At 43.2% G+C, this 22,041-nt stretch overlaps 9 non-coding genes across 9 annotated transcripts; all 9 read right to left on the bottom strand.

Moving 5' to 3' along the window:
* Nucleotides 1-1,295: 1,295 nt before the first annotated feature.
* On the bottom strand, nt 1,296-1,368 carry trnar-ucg (transfer RNA arginine (anticodon UCG)). Its single transcript has one exon. It is a non-coding gene; the product is annotated as a tRNA-Arg (tRNA).
* A 1,983-nt stretch (nt 1,369-3,351) lies between these two features.
* On the bottom strand, nt 3,352-3,424 carry trnar-acg (transfer RNA arginine (anticodon ACG)). The gene has a single exon. It is a non-coding gene; the product is annotated as a tRNA-Arg (tRNA).
* Nucleotides 3,425-12,958: 9,534 nt separating this feature from the next.
* trnar-acg (transfer RNA arginine (anticodon ACG)) lies at nt 12,959-13,031 on the bottom strand. Its single transcript has one exon. It is a non-coding gene; the product is annotated as a tRNA-Arg (tRNA).
* A 1,299-nt stretch (nt 13,032-14,330) lies between these two features.
* On the bottom strand, nt 14,331-14,403 carry trnar-acg (transfer RNA arginine (anticodon ACG)). The gene has a single exon. It is a non-coding gene; the product is annotated as a tRNA-Arg (tRNA).
* Nucleotides 14,404-16,124: 1,721 nt separating this feature from the next.
* On the bottom strand, nt 16,125-16,197 carry trnar-acg (transfer RNA arginine (anticodon ACG)). Its single transcript has one exon. It is a non-coding gene; the product is annotated as a tRNA-Arg (tRNA).
* Nucleotides 16,198-17,388: 1,191 nt separating this feature from the next.
* trnah-gug (transfer RNA histidin (anticodon GUG)) lies at nt 17,389-17,460 on the bottom strand. The gene has a single exon. It is a non-coding gene; the product is annotated as a tRNA-His (tRNA).
* A 1,037-nt stretch (nt 17,461-18,497) lies between these two features.
* trnah-gug (transfer RNA histidin (anticodon GUG)) lies at nt 18,498-18,569 on the bottom strand. The gene has a single exon. It is a non-coding gene; the product is annotated as a tRNA-His (tRNA).
* Nucleotides 18,570-19,184: 615 nt separating this feature from the next.
* trnah-gug (transfer RNA histidin (anticodon GUG)) lies at nt 19,185-19,256 on the bottom strand. Its single transcript has one exon. It is a non-coding gene; the product is annotated as a tRNA-His (tRNA).
* Nucleotides 19,257-20,128: 872 nt separating this feature from the next.
* Nucleotides 20,129-20,201, bottom strand: trnar-acg (transfer RNA arginine (anticodon ACG)). Its single transcript has one exon. It is a non-coding gene; the product is annotated as a tRNA-Arg (tRNA).
* Between the last annotated feature and the right edge of the window lie 1,840 nt (nt 20,202-22,041).

Raw genomic sequence — 22,041 nt, forward strand, 5'->3', positions numbered from 1 at the left:
CATGTGTGGAGTTGTCTGTAAGACATCTGGGGGGACTCGTATCTCCCCACTAGTGAAGCAAGCAACTCTATTGGTGGAGCTGAGGCTGCCGTGACCCAGAACCGAACCTGTGTTGCTGCGGCCAGAACATAGAAAATTAACACCGATACGATCACGGCCCCGAGTGTATAGCTATGCGATGGCAAAATTGTCTGTCTACCGCTGACAGCTACACGTACGGCCAAAATAAAATGCAACAGACTGTTTTTTTTAGAAAGGACGACTCAAACAATGTTAAATGACTTTCATTGGCAGAAAACTCCTTCAGTATTTCATGAAACTCATACAATTCAGAAATCTTGAATACCAATTCAGTGGGAATGAATTTTCTATTTCGCAGGATCTGGATTTTGAGATTTAAGCAACCTTTTCCAATGACAGGATGACCTTCTTGAAGGAAAAGGTACTTCTAAAATTGTGTTGAAGAATGTAACTCTCCAGGTTAATGTTTGACAAAGAGTTTATTCAGCACTGGAAGGACCTTTTCCTTGTTGACATTGGTGAAGTGAGCACTCCCCAGTGAATTCATGAAAAGATACACGATGCACAGGTTTAGCACAAAATGTAAGACGAGCTAGCTGGGAGTCAAACCTAGAATGTCCTGAACCATTATCAGATGCGGTATCCATTGCGCCACACGCCCCACTCATGTGTGGAGTTGTCTGTAAGACATCGGGTGGGGACGCGTATCTCCCCACTGGTCAAGTAAGCAACACTATTGGTGAAGCTGAGGTTGCCGTGACCCGGATTCGAACCGGGGTTCCTGCGGCCACAACACAGAGTACTAACCACAATACGATGACGGCCCCGAGTGTGTTGCGATGCAATGGCAGAATTGTCTCTACACCGCTGACAGCTACACGTAAGGCCAAAATAAAATGCAACAGACGGGTTTCTTAGAAAGGACGACTGAAACTATGTTCAATGATTTTCATTGGCAGAAAACTCCTTCAGTATTTAATGAAACTCATACATTTCAGAAATCTTGAATCCCAATTCAGTGGGAATGAATTTTCTATTTTGCGAAATCTTGATTTTGAGATTTAAGCAACCTTTTCCAATGACAGGACGACCTTCTTGAAGGAAAAGGTACTTCTAAAATTGTGTTGAAGAATGTAACTCTCCAGGTTAATGTTTGACAAAGAGTTTATTCAGCAGTGGAAGGACCTTCTTCTTGTTGACATTGGTGAAGAAAGCCCTCTCCAGAGAATTCATGAAAAGATACACAATGCACAGGTTTAGCACAAAATGTAAGACGAGCTAGCTAGGAGTCGAACCTAGAATCTTCTGATCCGAAGTCAGATGCGGTATCCATTGCGCCACTAGCCCCACGCATGTGTGTAGTTGTCTGTAAGACATCGGGTGGGGACGCGTATCTCTCCACTTGTCAAGCAAGGAACACTATTGGTGAAGCTGAGGCTGCCGTGACACGGACTCGAACCGGGGTTGCTGAGGCCACAACACAGAGCACTAACCACTATACGATCACGGCCCCGAGTGTGTTGCTATGCAATGGCAGTATTGTCTCTCCACCGCTGACAGCTACACGTAAGGCCAAAATAAAATACAACAGACGGGTTTCTTAGAAAGGACGACTGAAACAATGTATAATGATTTTCATTGGCAGAAAACTCCTTCAGTATTTAATGAAACTCATACATTTCAGAAATCTTGAATCCCAATTCAGTGGGAATGAATTTTCTATTTTGCGGAATCTTGATTTTGAGATTTAAGCAACCTTTTCCAATGACAGGACGACATTCTTGAAGCAAAAGGTACTTCTAAATTGTGATGAAGAATGTAACTCTCCAGGTTAATGTTTGACAAAGAGTTTATTTAGCACTGGAAGGACCTTTTCCTTGTTGACATTGGTGATGTGAGCCCTCTCCAGTGAATTCATGAAAAGATACACGATGCACAGGTTTAGCACAAAATGTAAGGCGAGCTAGCTGGGAGTCAAACCTAGAATGTCCTGAACCATTATCAGATGCGGTATCCATTGCGCCACTCGCCCCACTCATGTGTGGAGTTGTCTGTTAGACATCTGGGGAGACTCGTATCTCCCCACTGGTCAAGCAAGCAACTCTATTGGTGGAGCTGAGTCTGCCGTGAACCGGAACCGAACCTGTGTTGCTGCGGCCAGAACATAGAGAACTAACACCGATACGATCACGGCCCCGAGTGTATAGCTATGCAATGGCAAAATTGTCTGTCTACTGCCGACAGCTACACTTACGGCCAAAATAAAATGCAACAGACTGTTTTTTTAGAAAGGACGACTCAAACAATGTTAAATGACTTTCATTGGCAGAAAACTCCTTCAGTATTTCATGAAACTCATACAATTCAGAAATCTTGAATACCAATTCAGTGGGAATGAATTTTCTATTTCGCAGGATCTTGATTTTGAGATTTAAGCAACCTTTTCCAATGACAGGACGACCTTCTTGAAGGAAAAGTTACTTCTAAAATTGTGTTGAAGAATGTAACTCTACAGGTTAATGTTTGACAAAGAGTTTATTAAGCACTGGAAGGACCTTCTCCTTGTTGACATTGGTGAAGTGAGCCCTCTCCAGTGAATTCATGAAAAGATACACGATGCACAGGTTTAGCACAAAATGTAAGACGAGCTAGCTGGGAGTCAAACCTAGAATCTTCTGATCCGTAGTCAGATGCGTTATCCATTGCGCCACTCGCCCCACTCATGTGTGGAGTTGTCTGTAAGACATCTGGGGGGACTCGTATCTCCCCACTAGTCAAGGAAGCAACTCCATGGGTGGAGCTGAGGCTGCCGTGACCCAGAACCGAACCTGTGTTGCTGCGGCCAGAACATAGAAAACTAACACCGATACGATCACGGCCCCGAGTGTATAGCTATGCGATGGCAAAATTGTCTGTCTACCGCTGACAGCTACACGTACGGCCAAAATAAAATGCAACAGACTGGTTTTTTTAGAAAGGACGACTCAAACAATGTTAAATGATTTTCATTGGCAGAAAACTCCTTCAGTATTTAATGAAACTCATACATTTCAGAAATCTTGAATCCCAATTCAGTGGGAATGAATTTTCTATTTTGCGGAATCTTGATTTTGAGATTTAAGCAACCTTTTCCAATGACAGGACGACCTTCTTGAAGGAAAAGGTACTTCTAAAATTCTGATGAAGAATGTAACTCTCCAGGTTAATGTTTGACAAAGAGTTTATTCAGCACTGGAAGGACCTTCTCCTCGTTGACATTGGTGAAGAAAGCCCTCTCCAGAGAATTCATAAAAAGATACACAATGCACAGGTTTAGCACAAAATGTAAGACGAGCTAGCTAGGAGTCGAACCTAGAATCTTCTGATCCGTAGTCAGATGCGTTATCCATTGCGCCACTAGCCCCACGCATGTGTGTAGTTGTCTGTAAGACATCGGGTGGGGACGCGTATCTCCCCACTGGTCAAGTAAGCAACACTATTGGTGAAGCTGAGGTTGCCGTGACCCGGATTCGAACCGGGGTTCCTGCGGCCACAACACAGAGTACTAACCACAATACGATGACGGCCCCGAGTGTGTTGCGATGCAATGGCAGAATTGTCTTACACCGCTGACAGCTACACGTAAGGCCAAAATAAAATGCAACAGACGGGTTTCTTAGAAAGGACGACTGAAACAATGTTCAATGATTTTCATTGGCAGAAAACTCCTTCAGTATTTAATGAAACTCATACATTTCAGAAATCTTGAATCCCAATTCAGTGGGAATGAATTTTCTATTTTGCGGAATCTTGATTTTGAGATTTAAGCAACCTTTTCCAATGACAGGACGACCTTCTTGAAGGAAAAGGTACTTCTAAAATTGTGATGAAGAATGTAACTCTCCAGGTTAATGTTTGACAAAGAGTTTATGAAGCACTGGAAGGACCTTTTCCTTGTTGACATTGGTGAAGTGAGCCCTCTCCAGTGAATTCATGAAAAGATACACGATGCACAGGTTTAGCACAAAATGTAAGACGAGCTAGCTGGGAGTCAAACCTAGAATGTCCTGAACCATTATCAGATGCGGTATCCATTGCGCCACTCGCCCCACTCATGTGTGGAGTTGTCTGTAAGACATCTGGGGGGACGCGTATCTCCCCACTGGTCAAGCAAGCAACACTATTGGTGGAGCTGAGGCTGCCGTGACCCGGAACCGAACCTGTGTTGCTGCAGCCAGAACACAGAGAACTAACACTGATACGATCACGGCCCCGAGTGTATAGCTATGCAATGGCAAAATTGTCTGTCTACTGCTGACAGCTACACTTACGGCCAAAATAAAATGCAACAGACTGTTTTTTTTTAGAAAGGACGACTCAAACAATGTTAAATGACTTTCATTGGCAGAAAACTCCTTCAGTATTTCATGAAACTCATACAATTCAGAAATCTTGAATACCAATTCAGTGGGAATGAATTTTCTATTTCGCAGGATCTTGATTTTGAGATTTAAGCAACCTTTTCCAATGACAGGGCGACCTTCTTGAAGGAAAAGTTACTTCTAAAATTGTGTTGAAGAATGTAACTCTCCAGGTTAATGTTTGACAAAGAGTTTATTAAGCACTGGAAGGACCTTCTCCTTGTTGACATTGGTGAAGTGAGCCCTCTCCAGTGAATTCATGAAAAGATACACGATGCACAGGTTTAGCACAAAATGTAAGACGAGCTAGCTGGGAGTCAAACCTAGAATGTCCTGAACCATTATCAGATGCGATATCCATTGCGCCACTCGCCCCACTCATGTGTGGAGTTGTCTGTAAGACATCTGGGGGGACTCGTATCTCCCCACTAGTGAAGCAAGCAACTCTATTGGTGGAGCTGAGGCTGCCGTGACCCAGAACCGAACCTGTGTTGCTGCTGCCAGAACATAGAAAACTAACACCGATACGATCACGGCCCCGAGTGTATAGCTATGCGATGGCAAAATTGTCTGTCTACCGCTGACAGCTACACGTACGGCAAAAATAAAATGCAACAGACTGTTTTTTTTAGAAAGGACGACTCAAACAATGTTAAATGACTTTCATTGGCAGAAAACTCCTTAAGTATTTCATGAAACTCATACAATTCAGAAATCTTGAATACCAATTCAGTGGGAATGAATTTTCTATTTCGCAGGATCTGGATTTTGAGATTTAAGCAACCTTTTCCAATGACAGGACGACCTTCTTGAAGGAAAAGGTACTTCTAAAATTGTGTTGAAGAATGTAACTCTCCAGGTTAATGTTTGACAAAGAGTTTATTAAGCACTGGAAGGACCTTTTCCTTGTTGAGATTGGTGAAGTGAGCCCTCTCCAGTGAATTCATGAAAAGATACACGATGCACAGGTTTAGCACAAAATGTAAGACGAGCTTGCTGGGAGTCAAACCTCGAATGTCCTGAACCATTATCAGATGCGGTATCCATTGCGCCACTCGCCCCACTCATGTGTGGAGTTTTCTGTAAGACTTCGGGTGGGGACGCGTATCTCCCCACTGGTCAAGCAAGCAACACTATTGGTGAAGCTGAGGCTGCCGTGACCCGGATTCGAACCGGGGTTGCTGCGGCCACAACACAGAGTACTAACCACGATACGATCACGGCCCCGAGTGCGTTGCTATGCAATGGCAGAATTGTCTCTGCACCGCTGACAGCTACACGTAAGGCCAAAATAAAATGCAACAGACGGGTTTCGTAGATAGGACGACTGAAACAATGTTCAATGATTCTCATTGGCAGAAAACTCCTTCAGTATTTAATGAAACTCATACATTTCAGAAATCTTGAATCCCAATTCAGTGGGAATGAATTTTCTATTTTGCGGAATCTTGATTTTGAGATTTAAGCAACCTTTTCCAATGACAGGACGACCTTCTTGAAGGAAAACGTACTTCTAAAATTGTGATGAAGAATGTAACTCTCCAGGTTAATGTTTGACAAAGAGTTTATTAAGCACTGGAAGGACCTTTTCCTTGTTGACATTGGTGAAGTGAGCCCTCTCCAGTGAATTCATGAAAACATACACGATGCACAGGTTTAGCACAAAATGTAAGACGAGCTAGCTGGGAGTCAAACCTAGAATGTCCTGAACCATTATCAGATACGGTATCCATAGCGCCACTCGCCCCACTCATGTGTGGAGTTGTCTGTAAGACATCTGGGGGAACTTGTATCTCCCCACTGGTCAAGCAAGCAACTCTATTGGTGGAGCTGAGGCTGCTGTGAACCGGAACCGAACCTGTGTTGCTGCGGCCTGAACATAGAGAACTAACACCGATACGATCACGGCCCCCGAGTGTATAGCTATGCAATGGCAAAATTGTCTGTCTACTGCTGACAGCTACACTTACGGCCAAAATAAAATGCAACAGACTGTTTTTTTTAGAAAGGACGACTCAAACAATGTTAAATGACTTTCATTGGCAGAAAACTCCTTCAGTATTTCATGAAACTCATACAATTCAGAAATCTTGAATACCAATTCAGTGGGAATGAATTTTCTCTTTTGCAGGATCTTGATTTTGAGATTTAAGCAACCTTTTCCAATGACAGGGCGACCTTCTTGAAGGAAAAGTTACTTCTAAAATTGTGTTGAAGAATGTAACTCTCCAGGTTAATGTTTGACAAAGAGTTTATTAAGCACTGGAAGGACCTTCTCCTTGTTGACATTGGTGAAGTGAGCCCTCTCCAGTGAATTCATGAAAAGATACACGATGCACAGGTTTAGCACAAAATGTAAGACGAGCTAGCTGGGAGTCAAACCTAGAATGTCCTGAACCATTATCAGATGCGATATCCATTGCGCCACTCGCCCCACTCATGTGTGGAGTTGTCTGTAAGACATCTGGGGGGACTCGTATCTCCCCACTAGTGAAGCAAGCAACTCTATTGGTGGAGCTGAGGCTGCCGTGACCCAGAACCGAACCTGTGTTGCTGCGGCCAGAACATAGAAAACTAACACCGATACGATCACGGACCCGAGTGTATAGCTATGCGATGGCAAAATTGTCTGTCTACCGCTGACAGCTACACATACGGCCAAAATAAAATGCAACAGACTGTTTTTTTTAGAAAGGACGACTCAAACAATGTTAAATGACTTTCATTGGCAGAAAACTCCTTCAGTATTTCATGAAACTCATACAATTCAGAAATCTTGAATACCAATTCAGTGGGAATGAATTTTCTATTTCGCAGGATCTGGATTTTGAGATTTAAGCAACCTTTTCCAATGACAGGACGACCTTCTTGAAGGAAAAGGTACTTCTAAAATTGTGTTGAAGAATGTAACTCTCCAGGTTAATGTTTGACAAAGAGTTTATGAAGCACTGGAAGGACCTTTTCCTTGTTGAGATTGGTGAAGTGAGCCCTCTCCAGTGAATTCATGAAAAGATACACGATGCACAGGTTTAGCACAAAATGTAAGACGAGCTTGCTGGGAGTCAAACCTCGAATGTCCTGAACCATTATCAGATGCGGTATCCATTGCGCCACTCGCCCCACTCATGTGTGGAGTTTTCTGTAAGACATCGGGTGGGGACACGTATCTCCCCACTGGTCAAGCAAGCAACACTATTGGTGAAGCTGAGGCTGCCGTGACCCGGATTCCAACCGGGGTTGCTGCGGCCACAACACAGAGTACTAACCACTATACGATCACGGCCCCGAGTGTGTTGCTATGCAATGGCAGAATTGTCTCTGCACCGCTGACAGCTACACGTAAGGCCAAAATAAAATGCAACAGACGGGTTTCGTAGATAGGACGACTGAAACAATGTTAAATGACTTTCATTGGCAGAAAACTCCTTCAGTATTTCATGAAACTCATACAATTCAGAAATCTTGAATACCAATTCAGTGGGAATGAATTTTCTATTTCGCGGGATCTTGATTTTGAGATTTAAGCAACCTTTTCCAATGACAGGGCGACCTTCTTGAAGGAAAAGTTACTTCTAAAATTGTGTTGAAGAATGTAACTCTCCAGGTTAATGTTTGACAAAGAGTTTATTAAGCACTGGAAGGACCTTCTCCTTGTTGACATTGGTGAAGTGAGCCCTCTCCAGTGAATTCATGAAAAGATACACGATGCACAGGTTTAGCACAAAATGTAAGACGAGCTAGCTGGGAGTCAAACCTAGAATGTCCTGAACCATTATCAGATGCGATATCCATTGCGCCACTCGCCCCACTCATGTGTGGAGTTGTCTGTAAGACATCTGGGGGGACTCGTATCTCCCCACTAGTGAAGCAAGCAACTCTATTGGTGGAGCTGAGGCTGCCGTGACCCAGAACCGAACCTGTGTTGCTGCTGCCAGAACATAGAAAACTAACACCGATACGATCACGGCCCCGAGTGTATAGCTATGCGATGGCAAAATTGTCTGTCTACCGCTGACAGCTACACGTACGGCCAAAATAAAATGCAACAGACTGTTTTTTTTAGAAAGGACGACTCAAACAATGTTAAATGACTTTCATTGGCAGAAAACTCCTTAAGTATTTCATGAAACTCATACAATTCAGAAATCTTGAATACCAATTCAGTGGGAATGAATTTTCTATTTCGCAGGATCTGGATTTTGAGATTTAAGCAACCTTTTCCAATGACAGGACGACCTTCTTGAAGGAAAAGGTACTTCTAAAATTGTGTTGAAGAATGTAACTCTCCAGGTTAATGTTTGACAAAGAGTTTATTAAGCACTGGAAGGACCTTTTCCTTGTTGAGATTGGTGAAGTGAGCCCTCTCCAGTGAATTCATGAAAAGATACACGATGCACAGGTTTAGCACAAAATGTAAGACGAGCTTGCTGGGAGTCAAACCTCGAATGTCCTGAACCATTATCAGATGCGGTATCCATTGCGCCACTCGCCCCACTCATGTGTGGAGTTTTCTGTAAGACTTCGGGTGGGGACGCGTATCTCCCCACTGGTCAAGCAAGCAACACTATTGGTGAAGCTGAGGCTGCCGTGACCCGGATTCGAACCGGGGTTGCTGCGGCCACAACACAGAGTACTAACCACGATACGATCACGGCCCCGAGTGCGTTGCTATGCAATGGCAGAATTGTCTCTGCACCGCTGACAGCTACACGTAAGGCCAAAATAAAATGCAACAGACGGGTTTCGTAGATAGGACGACTGAAACAATGTTCAATGATTCTCATTGGCAGAAAACTCCTTCAGTATTTAATGAAACTCATACATTTCAGAAATCTTGAATCCCAATTCAGTGGGAATGAATTTTCTATTTTGCGGAATCTTGATTTTGAGATTTAAGCAACCTTTTCCAATGACAGGACGACCTTCTTGAAGGAAAACGTACTTCTAAAATTGTGATGAAGAATGTAACTCTCCAGGTTAATGTTTGACAAAGAGTTTATTAAGCACTGGAAGGACCTTTTCCTTGTTGACATTGGTGAAGTGAGCCCTCTCCAGTGAATTCATGAAAACATACACGATGCACAGGTTTAGCACAAAATGTAAGACGAGCTAGCTGGGAGTCAAACCTAGAATGTCCTGAACCATTATCAGATACGGTATCCATAGCGCCACTCGCCCCACTCATGTGTGGAGTTGTCTGTAAGACATCTGGGGGAACTTGTATCTCCCCACTGGTCAAGCAAGCAACTCTATTGGTGGAGCTGAGGCTGCTGTGAACCGGAACCGAACCTGTGTTGCTGCGGCCTGAACATAGAGAACTAACACCGATACGATCACGGCCCCCGAGTGTATAGCTATGCAATGGCAAAATTGTCTGTCTACTGCTGACAGCTACACTTACGGCCAAAATAAAATGCAACAGACTGTTTTTTTTAGAAAGGACGACTCAAACAATGTTAAATGACTTTCATTGGCAGAAAACTCCTTCAGTATTTCATGAAACTCATACAATTCAGAAATCTTGAATACCAATTCAGTGGGAATGAATTTTCTCTTTTGCAGGATCTTGATTTTGAGATTTAAGCAACCTTTTCCAATGACAGGGCGACCTTCTTGAAGGAAAAGTTACTTCTAAAATTGTGTTGAAGAATGTAACTCTCCAGGTTAATGTTTGACAAAGAGTTTATTAAGCACTGGAAGGACCTTCTCCTTGTTGACATTGGTGAAGTGAGCCCTCTCCAGTGAATTCATGAAAAGATACACGATGCACAGGTTTAGCACAAAATGTAAGACGAGCTAGCTGGGAGTCAAACCTAGAATGTCCTGAACCATTATCAGATGCGATATCCATTGCGCCACTCGCCCCACTCATGTGTGGAGTTGTCTGTAAGACATCTGGGGGGACTCGTATCTCCCCACTAGTGAAGCAAGCAACTCTATTGGTGGAGCTGAGGCTGCCGTGACCCAGAACCGAACCTGTGTTGCTGCGGCCAGAACATAGAAAACTAACACCGATACGATCACGGACCCGAGTGTATAGCTATGCGATGGCAAAATTGTCTGTCTACCGCTGACAGCTACACATACGGCCAAAATAAAATGCAACAGACTGTTTTTTTTAGAAAGGACGACTCAAACAATGTTAAATGACTTTCATTGGCAGAAAACTCCTTCAGTATTTCATGAAACTCATACAATTCAGAAATCTTGAATACCAATTCAGTGGGAATGAATTTTCTATTTCGCAGGATCTGGATTTTGAGATTTAAGCAACCTTTTCCAATGACAGGACGACCTTCTTGAAGGAAAAGGTACTTCTAAAATTGTGTTGAAGAATGTAACTCTCCAGGTTAATGTTTGACAAAGAGTTTATGAAGCACTGGAAGGACCTTTTCCTTGTTGAGATTGGTGAAGTGAGCCCTCTCCAGTGAATTCATGAAAAGATACACGATGCACAGGTTTAGCACAAAATGTAAGACGAGCTTGCTGGGAGTCAAACCTCGAATGTCCTGAACCATTATCAGATGCGGTATCCATTGCGCCACTCGCCCCACTCATGTGTGGAGTTTTCTGTAAGACATCGGGTGGGGACACGTATCTCCCCACTGGTCAAGCAAGCAACACTATTGGTGAAGCTGAGGCTGCCGTGACCCGGATTCCAACCGGGGTTGCTGCGGCCACAACACAGAGTACTAACCACTATACGATCACGGCCCCGAGTGTGTTGCTATGCAATGGCAGAATTGTCTCTGCACCGCTGACAGCTACACGTAAGGCCAAAATAAAATGCAACAGACGGGTTTCGTAGATAGGACGACTGAAACAATGTTAAATGACTTTCATTGGCAGAAAACTCCTTCAGTATTTCATGAAACTCATACAATTCAGAAATCTTGAATACCAATTCAGTGGGAATGAATTTTCTATTTCGCGGGATCTTGATTTTGAGATTTAAGCAACCTTTTCCAATGACAGGGCGACCTTCTTGAAGGAAAAGTTACTTCTAAAATTGTGTTGAAGAATGTAACTCTCCAGGTTAATGTTTGACAAAGAGTTTATTAAGCACTGGAAGGACCTTCTCCTTGTTGACATTGGTGAAGTGAGCCCTCTCCAGTGAATTCATGAAAAGATACACGATGCACAGGTTTAGCACAAAATGTAAGACGAGCTAGCTGGGAGTCAAACCTAGAATGTCCTGAACCATTATCAGATGCGATATCCATTGCGCCACTCGCCCCACTCATGTGTGGAGTTGTCTGTAAGACATCTGGGGGGACTCGTATCTCCCCACTAGTGAAGCAAGCAACTCTATTGGTGGAGCTGAGGCTGCCGTGACCCAGAACCGAACCTGTGTTGCTGCTGCCAGAACATAGAAAACTAACACCGATACGATCACGGCCCCGAGTGTATAGCTATGCGATGGCAAAATTGTCTGTCTACCGCTGACAGCTACACGTACGGCCAAAATAAAATGCAACAGACTGTTTTTTTTAGAAAGGACGACTCAAACAATGTTAAATGACTTTCATTGGCAGAAAACTCCTTAAGTATTTCATGAAACTCATACAATTCAGAAATCTTGAATACCAATTCAGTGGGAATGAATTTTCTATTTCGCAGGATCTGGATTTTGAGATTTAAGCAACCTTTTCCAATGACAGGACGACCTTCTTGAAGGAAAAGTTACTTCTAAAATTGTGTTGAAGAATGTAACTCTCCAGGTTAATGTTTGACAAAGAGTTTATTAAGCACTGGAAGGACCTTCTCCTTGTTGACATTGGTGAAGTGAGCCCTCTCCAGTGAATTCATGAAAAGATACACGATGCACAGGTTTAGCACAAAATGTAAGACGAGCTAGCTGGGAGTCAAACCTAGAATGTCCTGAACCATTATCAGATGCGGTATCCATTGCGCCACTCGCCCCACTCATGTGTGGAGTTGTCTGCAAGACATCGGGTGGGGACGCGTATCTCCCCACTGGTCAAGCAAGCAACTCTATTGGTGGAGCTGAGGATGCCGTGAACCGGAACCAAACCCGTGTTGCTGCGGCCAGAACATAGAGAACTAACACCGATACGATCACGGCCCCGAGTGTATAGCTATGCAATGGCAAAATTGTCTGTCTACTGCTGACAGCTACACTAACGGCCAAAATAAAATGCAACAGACTGTTTTTTTTAGAAAGGACGACTCAAACAATGTTAAATGACTTTCATTGGCAGAAAACTCCTTCAGTATTTCATGAAACTCATACAATTCAGAAATCTTGAATACCAATTCAGTGGGAATGAATTTTCTATTTCGCAGGATCTGGATTTTGAGATTTAAGCAACCTTTTCCAATGACAGGACGACCTTCTTGAAGGAAAAGTTACTTCTAAAATTGTGTTGAAGAATGTAACTCTCCAGGTTAATGTTTGACAAAGAGTTTATTCAGCACTGGAAGGACCTTCTCCTTGTTGACATTGGTGAAGAAAGCCCTCTCCAGAGAATTCATGAAAAGATACACAATGCACAGGTTTAGCACAAAATGTAAGAAGAGCTAGCTAGGAGTCGAACCTAGAATCTTCTGATCCGTAGTCAGATGCGTTATCCATTGCGCCACTAGCCCCACGCATGTGTGTAGTTGTCTGTAAGACATCGGGTGGGGACGCGTATCTCTCCACTGGTCAAGCAAGCAACACTATTGGTGAAGCTGTGGCTGCCGTGACGCGGACTCGAACCGGGGTTGCGGCGGCCACTACACAGAGTACTAACCACTATACGATCACGGCCCCGAGTGTGTTTCTATGCAATGGCAGAATTGTCTCTCCACCGCTGACAGCTGCACGTAAGGCCAAAATAAAATGCAACAGACGGGTTTCTTGGAAAGGACGACTGAAACAATGTTCAATGATTTTCATTGGCAGAAAACTCCTTCAGTATTTAATGAAACTCAAACATTTCAGAAATCTTGAATCCCAATTCAGTGGGAATGAATTTTCTATTTTGCGGAATCTTGATTTTGAGATTTAAGCAACCTTTTCCAATGACAGGACGACCTTCTTGAAGGAAAAGGTACTTCTAAAATTGTGATGAAGAATGTAACTCTCCAGGTTAATGTTTGACAAAGAGTTTATTAAGCACTGGAAGGACCTTTTCCTTGTTGACATTGGTGAAGTGAGCCCTCTCCAGTGAATTCATGAAAACATACACGATGCACAGGTTTAGCACAAAATGTAAGACGAGCTAGCTGGGAGTCAAACCTAGAATGTCCTGAACCATTATCAGATGCGGCATCCATTGCGCCACTCGCCCCACTCATGTGTGGAGTTGTCTGTAAGACATCTGGGGGGACGCGTATCTCCCCACTGGTCAAGCAAGCAACACTATTGGTGGAGCTGAGGCTGCCGTGACCCGGAACCGAACCTGTGTTGCTGCAGCCAGAACATAGAGAACTAACACCGATACGATCACGGCCCCGAGTGTATAGCTATGCAATGGCAAAATTGTCTGTCTACTGCTGACAGCTACACTTACGGCCAAAATAAAATGCAACAGACTGTTTTTTTTAGAAAGGACGACTCAAACAATGTTAAATGACTTTCATTGGCAGAAAACTCCTTCAGTATTTCATGAAACTCATACAATTCAGAAATCTTGAATACCAATTCAGTGGGAATGAATTTTCTATTTCGCAGGATCTTGATTTTGAGATTTAAGCAACCTTTTCCAATGACAGGACGACCTTCTTGAAGGAAAAGTTACTTCTAAAATTGTGTTGAAGAATATAACTCTCCAGGTTAATGTTTGACAAAGAGTTTATTCAGCACTGGAAGGACCTTTTCCTTGTTGACATTGGTGAAGAAAGCCCTCTCCAGAGAATTCATGAAAAGATACACAATGCACAGGTTTAGCACAAAATGTAAGACGAGCTAGCTAGGATTCGAACCTAGAATCTTCTGATCCGTAGTCAGATGCGTTATCCATTGCGCCACTAGCCCCACGCATGTGTGTAGTTGTCTGTAAGACATCGGTTGGGGACGCGTATCTCTCCACTGGTCAAGCAAGCAACACTATGGGTGAAGCTGAGGCTGCCGTGACGCGGACTCGAACCAGGGTTGCTGCAGCCACAACACAGAGCACTAACCACTATACGATCACGGCCCCGAGTGTGTTGCTATACAATGGCAGAATTGTCTCTGCACCGCTGACAGCTACACGTAAGGCCAAAATAAAATGCACCAGACGGGTTTCTTAGAAAGGACGACTGAAACAATGTTCAATGATTTTCATTGGCAGAAAACTCCTTCAGTATTTAATGAAACTCATACATTTCAGAAATCTTGAATCCCAATTCAGTGGGAATGAATTTTCTATTTTGTGGAATCTTGATTTTGAGATTTAAGCAACCTTTTCCAATGACAAGACTACCTTCTTGAAGGAAAAGGTACTTCTAAAATTGTGATGAAGAATGTAACTCTCCAGGTTAATGTTTGACAAAGAGTTTATTAAGCACTGGAAGGACCTTTTCCTTGTTGACATTGGTGAAGTGAGCCCTCTCCAGTGAATTCATGAAAAGATACACGATGCACAGGTTTAGCACAAAACGTAAGACGAGCTAGCTGGGAGTCAAACCTAGAATGTCCTGAACCATTATGAGATGCGGTATCCATTGCGCCACTCGCCCCACTCATGCGTGGAGTTGTCTGTAAGACATCGGGTGGGGACGCGTATCTCCCCACTGAAACTCATACAATTCAGAAATCTTGAATACCAATTCAGTGGGAATGAATTTTCTATTTCGCAGGATCTTGATTTTGAGATTTAAGCAACCTTTTCCAATGACAGGACGACCTTCTTGAAGGAAAAGTTACTTCTAAAATTGTGTTGAAGAATGTAACTCTCCAGGTTAATGTTTGACAAAGAGTTTATTAAACACTGGAAGGACCTTCTCCTTGTTGACATTGGTGAAGTGAGCCCTCTCCAGTGAATTCATGAAAAGATACACGATGCACAGGTTTAGCACAAAATCTATGACGAGCTAGCTAGGAGTCGAACCTAGAATGTCCTGAACCATTATCAGATGTGGTATCCATTGCGCCACTCGCCCCACTCATGTGTGGAGTTGTCTGTAAGACATCTGGGGGGACTCGTATTTCCCCACTGGTCAAGCAAGCAACTCTATTGGTGGAGCTGAGGCTGCCGTGACCCGGATTCGAAACGGGGTTGCTGCGGCCACTACACAGAGTACTAACCAATATACAATCACGACCCCGAATGTGTTGCTATGCAATGGCAGAATTGTCTCTCCTCCGCTGACAGCTACACGTAAGTCCAAAATAAAATGCAACAGACGGGTTTCTTAGAAAGGACGACTGAAACAATGTTCAATGATTTTCATTGGCAGAAAACTCCTTCAGTGTTTAATGAAACTCATACATTTCAGAAATCTTGATTCCCAATTCAGTGGGAATGAATTTTCTATTTTGCGGAATCTTGATTTTGAGATTTAAGCAACCTTTTCCAATGACAGGACGACCTTCTTGAAGGAAAAGTTACTTCTAAAATTGTGTTGAAGAATGTAACTCTCCAGGTTAATGTTTGACAAAGAGTTTATTCAGCACTGGAAGGACCTTCTCCTTGTTGACATTGGTGAAGAAAGCCCTCTCCAGAGAATTCATGAAAAGATACACAATGCACAGGTTTAGCACAAAATGTAAGACGAGCTAGCTAGGAGTCGAACCTAGAATCTTCTGATCCGTAGTCAGATGCGTTATCCATTGCGCCACTAGCCCCACGCATGTGTGTAGTTGTCTGTAAGACGTCGGTTGGGGTCGCGTATCTCTCCACTGGTCAAGCAAGCAACACTATGGGTGAAGCTGAGGCTGCCGTGACGCGGACTCGAACCGGGGTTGCTGCAGCCACAACACAGAGCACTAACCACTATACGATCACGGCCCCGAGTGTGTTGCTATACAATGGCAGAATTGTCTCTGCACCGCTGACAGCTACACGTAAGGCCAAAATAAAATGCACCAGACGGGTTTCTTAGAAAGGACGACTGAAACAATGTTCAATGATTTTCATTGGCAGAAAACTCCTTCAGTATTTAATGAAACTCATACATTTCAGAAATCTTGAATCCCAATTCAGAGGGAATGAATGTTCTTTTTTGCGGAATCTTGATTTTGAGATTTAAGCAACCTTTTCCAATGACAAGACTACCTTCTTGAAGGAAAAGGTACTTCTAAAATTGTGATGAAGAATGTAACTCTCCAGGTTAATGTTTGACAAAGAGTTTATTAAGCACTGGAAGGACCTTTTCCTTGTTAACATTGGTGAAGTGAGCCCTCTCCAGTGAATTCATGAAAAGATACACGATGCACAGGTTTAGCACAAAATGTAAGACGAGCTAGCTGGGAGTCAAACCTAGAATGTCCTGAACCATTATGAGATGCGGTATCCATTGCGCCACTCGCCCCACTCATGCGTGGAGTTGTCTGTCAGACATCGGGTGGGGACGCGTATCTCCCCACTGAAACTCATACAATTCAGAAATCTTGAATACCAATTCAGTGGGAATGAATTTTCTATTTCGCAGGATCTTGATTTTGAGATTTAAGCAACCTTTTCCAATGACAGGACGACCTTCTTGAAGGAAAATTTACTTCTAAAATTGTGTTGAAGAATGTAACTCTCCAGGTTAATGTTTGACAAAGAGTTTATTAAACACTGGAAGGACCTTCTCCGTGTTGACATTGGTGAAGTGAGCCCTCTCCAGTGAATTCATGAAAAGATACACGATGCACAGGTTTAGCACAAAATGTAAGACGAGCTAGCTAGGAGTCGAACATAGAATCTTCCAATCCGTAGTAAGATGCGTTATCCATTGCGCCACTCATGTGTGGAGTTTTCTGTAAGACATCGGGTGGGGACGCGTATCTCCCCACTGGTCAAGCAAGCAACACTATTGGTGAAACTGAGGCTGCCGTGACCCGGATTCGAACCGGGGTTGCTGCGGCCACAACACAGAGTACTAACCACTATACGATCACGGCCCCGAGTGTGTTGCTATGCAATGGCAGAATTGTCTCTCCACCGCTGACAGCTACACGTAAGGCCAAAATAAAATGCAACAGACGGGTTTCTTAGAAAGGACGACTGAAACAATGTTCAATGATTTTCATTGGCAGAAAACTCCTTCAGTATTTAATGAAACTCATACATTTCAGAAATCTTGAATCCCAATTCAGTGGGAATGAATTTTCTATTTTGCGGATTCTTGATTTTGAGATTTAAGCAACCTTTTCCAATGACAAGACTACCTTCTTGAAGGAAAAGGTACTTCTAAAATTGTGATGAAGAATGTAACTCTCCAGGTTAATGTTTGACAAAGAGTTTATTAAGCACTGGAAGGACCTTTTCCTTGTTGACATTGGTGAAGTGAGCCCTCTCCAGTGAATTCATGAAAAGATACACGATGCACAGGTTTAGCACAAAATGTAAGACGAGCTAGCTGGGAGTCAAACCTAGAATGTCCTGAACCATTATGAGATGCGGTATCCATTGCGCCACTCGCCCCACTCATGCGTGGAGTTGTCTGTAAGACATCGGGTGGGGACGCGTATCTCCCCACTGAAACTCATACAATTCAGAAATCTTGAATACCAATTCAGTGGGAATGAATTTTCTATTTCGCAGGATCTTGATTTTGAGATTTAAGCAACCTTTTCCAATGACAGGACGACCTTCTTGAAGGAAAAGTTACTTCTAAAATTGTGTTGAAGAATGTAACTCTCCAGGTTAATGTTTGACAAAGAGTTTATTAAACACTGGAAGGACCTTCTCCTTGTTGACATTGGTGAAGTGAGCCCTCTCCAGTGAATTCATGAAAAGATACACGATGCACAGGTTTAGCCCAATATGTAAGACGAGCTAGCTAGGAGTCGAACCTAGAATCTTCCAATCCGTAGTCAGATGCGTTATCCATTGCGCCACTCGCCCCACTCATGTGTGGAGTTTTCTGTAAGACATCAGGTGGGGACGCGTATCTCCCCACTGGTCAAGCAAGCCACACTATTGGTGAAACTGAGGCTGCCGTGACCCGGATTCGAACCGGGGTTGCTGCGGCCACAACACAGAGTACTAACCACTATACGATCACGGCCCCGAGTGTGTTGCTATGCAATGGCAAAATTGTCTGTCTACTGCTGACAGCTACACTTAGGGCCAAAATAAAATGCAACAGACTGTTTTTTTTAGAAAGGACGACTCAAACAATGTTCAATGATTTTCATTGGCAGAAAACTCCTTCAGTATTTAATGAAACTCATACATTTCAGAAATCTTGAATCCCAATTCAGTGGGAATGAATTTTCTATTTTGCGGAATCTTGATTTTGAGATTTAAGCAACCTTTACCAAAGACAGGACGACCTTCTTGAAGGAAAAGTTACTTCTAAAATTGTGTTGAAGAATGTAACTCTCCAGGTTAATGTTTGACAAAGAGTTTATTCAGCACTGGAAGGACCTTCTCCTTGTTGACATTGGTGAAGAAAGCCCTCTCCAGAGAATTCATGAAAAGATACACAATGCACAGGTTTAGCACAAAATGTAAGACGAGCTAGCTAGGAGTCAAACCTAGAATTTTCTGATCCGTAGTCAGATGCGTTATCCATTGCGCCACTCGCCCCACTCATGTGTGGAGTTTTCTGTAAGACATCAGGTGGGGACGCGTATCTCCCCACTGGTCAAGCAAGCCACACTATTGGTGAAACTGAGGCTGCCGTGACCCGGATTCGAACCGGGGTTGCTGCGGCCACAACACAGAGTACTAACCACTATACGATCACGGCCCCGAGTGTGTTGCTATGCAATGGCAGAATTGTCTCTCCACCGCTGACAGCTAACGTAAGGCCAAAATAAAATTCAACAGACGGGTTTCTTAGAAAGGACGACTGAAACAATGTTCAATGATTTTCATTGACAGAAAACTCCTTCAGTATTTAATGAAACTCATACATTTCAGAAATCTTGAATCCCAATTCAGTGGGAATGAATTTTCTATTTTGCGGAATCTTGATTTTGAGATTTAAGCAACCTTTTCCAATGACAGGACGACCTTCTTGAAGGAAAAGGTACTTCTAAAATTGTGATGAAGAATGTAACTCTCCAGGTTAATGTTTGACAAAGAGTTTATTAAGCACTGGAAGGACCTTTTCCTTGTTGACATTGGTGAAGTGAGCCCTCTCCAGTGAATTCATGAAAAGATACACGATGCACAGGTTTAGCACAAAATGTAAGACGAGCTAGCTGGGAGTCAAACCTAGAATGTCCTGAACCATTTTGAGATGCGGTATCCATTGCGCCACTCGCCCCACTCATGCGTGGAGTTGTCTGTAAGACATCGGGTGGGGACGCGTATCTCCCCACTGAAACTCATACAATTCAGAAATCTTGAATCCCAATTCAGTGGGAATGAATTTTCTATTTTGCGGAATCTTGATTTTGAGATTTAAGCAACCTTTACCAAAGACAGGACGACCTTCTTGAAGGAAAAGTTACTTCTAAAATTGTGTTGAAGAATGTAACTCTCCAGGTTAATGTTTGACAAAGTGTTTATTCAGCACTGGAAGGACCTTCTCCTTGTTGACATTGGTGAAGAAAGCCCTCTGCAGAGAATTCATGAAAAGATACACAATGCACAGGTTTAGCACAAATTGTAAGACGAGCTAGCTAGGAGTCGAACCTAGAATCTTCTGATCCGTAGTCAGATGCGTTATCCATTGCGCCACTAGCCCCACGCATGTGTGTAGTTGTCTGTAAGACATCGGGTGGGGACGTGTATCTCTCCACTGGTCAAGCAAGCAACACTATTGGTAAAGCTGAGGCTGCCGTGACACGGACTCGAACCGGGGTTGCTGCGGCCACAACACAGAGTACTAACCACTATACGATCACGGCCCCGAGTGTGTTGCTATGCAATGGCAGTATTGTCTCTCCACCGCTGACAGCTACACGTAAGGCCAAAATAAAATACAACAGACGGGTTTCTTAGAAAGGACGACTGAAACAATGTTCAATGATTTTCATTGGCAGAAAACTCCTTCAGTATTTCATGAAACTCATACAATTCAGAAATCTTGAATACCAATTCAGTGGGAATGAATTTTCTATTTCGCAGGATCTTGATTTTGAGATTTAAGCAACATTTTCCAATGACAGGACGAGCTTCTTGAAGGAAAAGTTACTTCTAAAATTGTGTTGAAGAATGTAACTCTCCAGGTTAATGTTTGACAAAGAGTTTATTAAGCACTGGAAGGACCTTCTCCTTGTTGACATTGGTGAAGTGAGCCCTCTCCAGTGAATTCATGAAAAGTTACACGATGCACAGGTTTAGCACAAAATGTAAAACGAGCTAGCTAGGAGTCGAACCTAGAATGTCCTGAACCATTATCAGATGTGGCATCCATTGCGCCACTCGCCCCACTCATGTGTGGAGTTTTCTGTAAGACATCGGGTGGGGACGCGTATCTCCCCACTGGTCAAGCAAGCAACACTATAGGTGAAACTGAGGCTGCCTTGACCCGGATTCGAACCGGGGTTGCTGCGGCCACAACACAGAGTACTAACCACTATACGATCACGGCCCCGAGTGTGTTCCTATGCAATGGCAGAATTGTCTCTCCACCGCTGACAGCTAACGTAAGGCCAAAATAAAATGCAACAGACGGGTTTCTTAGAAAGGACGACTGAAACAATGTTCAATGATTTTCATTGGCAGAAAACTCCTTCAGTATTTAATGAAACTCATACATTTCAGAAATCTTGAATCCCAATTCAGTGGGAATGAATTTTCTATTTTGCGGAATCTTGATTTTGAGATTTAAGCAACCTTTTCCAATGACAGGACGACCTTCTTGAAGGAAAAGGTACTTCTAAAATTGTGTTGAAGAATTTAACTCTCCAGGTTAATGTTTGACAAAGAGTTTATTCAGCACTGGAAGGACCTTCTCCTTGTTGACATTGGTGAAGAAAGCCCTCTCCAGAGAATTCATGAAAAGATACACAATGCACAGGTTTAGCACAAAAATTAAGACGAGTTTGCTAGGAGTCGAACCGAGAATCTTCTGATCCGTAGTCAGATGCGTTATCCATTGCGCCACTAGCTCCACGCATCTGTGTAGTTGTCGGTAAGACATCGGGTGGGGACGCGTATCTCTCCACTGGTCAAGCAAGCAACACTATTGGTAAAGCTGAGGCTGCCGTGACACGGACTCGAACCGGGGTTGCTGCGGCCACAACACAGAGTACTAACCACTATACGATCACGGCCCCCGAGTGTGTTGCTATGCAATGGCAGTATTGTCTCTCCACCGCTGACAGCTACACGTAAGGCCAAAATAAAATACAACAGACGGGTTTCTTAGAAAGGACGACTGAAACAATGTTCAATGATTTTCATTGGCAGAAAACTCCTTCAGTATTCAATGAAACTCATACATTTCAGAAATCTCTAATCCCAATTCAGTGGGAATGAATTTTCTATTTTGCGGAATCTTGATTTTGAGATTTAAGCAACCTTTTCCAATGACAGGACGACCTTCTTGAAGGAAAAGGTACTTCTAAAATTGTGATGAA

The sequence above is a fragment of the Idiotropiscis lumnitzeri genome, chromosome 9 (genome assembly GCF_059441095.1).
Source record: "Idiotropiscis lumnitzeri isolate Australia: NSW breed Sydney's pygmy pipehorse chromosome 9, RoL_Ilum_1.0, whole genome shotgun sequence".
NCBI classification, from domain to species: Eukaryota; Metazoa; Chordata; class Actinopteri; order Syngnathiformes; family Syngnathidae; genus Idiotropiscis; species Idiotropiscis lumnitzeri.